Raw genomic sequence first — 2,521 nt, 5'->3', positions numbered from 1 at the left:
AGAGAAGTGGCGTGACATTAGTCACATGACCTCGCTCACTCAACAATATGAAACAATATGAACTGATCTGGATTTGCATCTGCTAGTCATTATGCTATTGTTATTATTATTACATTTTTAATGTGTATCTATAGTAAGAATTTATATAAAACACCACTTATTAAGTATGATGATTGGTGATGTCTGACCATCAGAATGCTCTGGACGCTTTGAACCTGTAGCTATATCAAGTGACAATCTTACTGCCAACTTCTCCAAAATTATACACATTTTTCCTGCCAAACGACCATCAACTTGCTGTGGTTGAAGATGCTTACGTCCACCACAATCACTTAAGCATTTATTTATTAACTGATCCAAAACTTTATCGTTATTGGCTCTCTGTCAGCATCATTTTGTTATTTTTTAATGAACTTTATATATTGCATATCTGCATACGCCTAGAGACGAGCTCCCTAGTTAAAATAATATATCACCCACTAGTATAAGTATTGTTTATATATTGGTTTATTTATATTAGGGAACTTTTGCATAATGAAAAAAGCTACACGTGTATAATTACCTGGAGCCTTTTATTGAAAATAAGCCAGAAACTTAGTAGGCTTACTATTGCTAAAGCATAAAACTAGAAGACATACCATTTTGGCATGTAATTACCACATATATCATTCTATTATAGCATATGTTTTTAATTTTTCATATAGTTCTAATTTGGAACAAAATAAATACGGTTGAGGTCATGTGCTAATTCAACATGTTACTTGCTGTAGCAGGATGATTGTATTATATACTTCATCATCTTGCGAATGTGGGACTGCTTTATGACCATCGCATGCAAAGATAACTTCGGCTACTTCTGTTCTAATTTTGTGATTGATCTGCATCAGCTACAGTGTGTATGTCTTGGATATTTACCCAAAGATACACAAGAGATATCTGTACTACCTGTCCCTAATTTTGAACCGATAGACAAAAGGGAAGAGAGCTAGTTAACAGCACATGCCACCAACTCTTAGGCTACTCTAATCAAATAGTGGGCAATACACTTTTTCTAACTTTTTAAATCACGATTGAAATGGGCATCTATGGTATGTAATAATGACATATCATGCAACTGAGTAACAATCAAGTGGAATTCATAGGTCACCCTCCACCGAATACAGAGGACCACAATGTCCACAATATTGTGTAGAATGGCTGTGTTCTGTCTCTGAGGTTATCTCCATATTCCACACGTAACAAACACAGACGAAAATAAGGAACATTTAACAATGTCGGTTAATTCAACAAGCTACATTGTAAAATCGTTGTTACACAGCCAGTCAATACATTGTAAAACTATGTTTTCTGACACTGAAGAGATCCGTATTTTGACAGCATAATTTAGCATGGTTATATTTTTAGTCCCTTAGCTCTTTGTTTCTCCAAACAATTTCTTTATGATTTCTACATCAAGGTATTATCAACTCTTCGGCAATCGTATACAATGTTCTTGCCTTGGCAATTTTCTATACCACTATGTACAATGACATAACAAGCTATTAATCCACTGTCGCGGAAGATTTCAGTACTGCATATATAAACGGAATAAATTCCGAATACCTTCTATTACATTCAGAATGGTACAGGCTCAGCAAGCAAGCTTCGTCAAATTATGGCCTTAAGTTAGAGCCTAGAAAAAAATCAAAACAAGCACATGTCAGTAATTCAAGAGTATACGTATATTTTGTGACAAAAGTGGTAAATGTAAAAAAAGAATCCAAATCATGATTGACAAAGTCCAGCAAACTTCACTTTACACGTGCACTGTCACAAATCATGCTTCATCAATCACACAAGACGAAGGCCTAGCACAAACTATGGAAAGTGATGATGCTGACATGCACTACTTAATTACAGAGATAACTGCTTATATAATGTTATTTGGTCATGTTAGGTTAGGAAAACTATTTTTCCTAAACCTCATGTTGCATCAAAGGTTAAGCTGACTAAAAACCGATCTCCATGAAATCCCATGGAATTATTGTAGTTCAGATGAACCTGGTGACAGGCTTCAAATTTTCCCCAATCACGGGAGACTTTTCATCGTGTCAATTAACCTGACAGTTTTTACTCTAGCTAAAGAATAAAGGAAGAGTTATACTCATATACAGACATAACATCCATGCTGAGTAAGGCTATTCTGCATCTGTAAAATGAGAAATACTTAATTTATATTGAGCAGATCTGGTCTCTGCAGCCAAAGGGACTGGATAAAAATTATGTAACACTGCCTTAAAACTTGTAAATCTTTTTGTCAGGAAAAAGAACTAAAATACCTCCTTCAACCTTTGTGCTGAGTCCAATGTGGTGTTTTTCACAAAATCTAGCGTATGACATAAACAAAGAAGTGGTAAAGGCAGCCAAGCAGGTTCTTTTTTCTTGCGATATAAAGTCACTGAAAGGAAATGCTTAACTTATCAAAACCTTGAACCATCTGTCACGACAACGGAAGTCACGTGGCGCTAGTAACACGTCATGA

The sequence above is a fragment of the Limulus polyphemus genome, unplaced genomic scaffold, assembly GCF_000517525.1.
Source record: "Limulus polyphemus unplaced genomic scaffold, Limulus_polyphemus-2.1.2 Scaffold247, whole genome shotgun sequence".
Taxonomy (NCBI): Eukaryota; Metazoa; Arthropoda; class Merostomata; order Xiphosura; family Limulidae; genus Limulus; species Limulus polyphemus.
The sequence above is the reverse complement of the archived record's forward strand: the minus strand, read 5'-3'. Positions refer to the sequence as shown.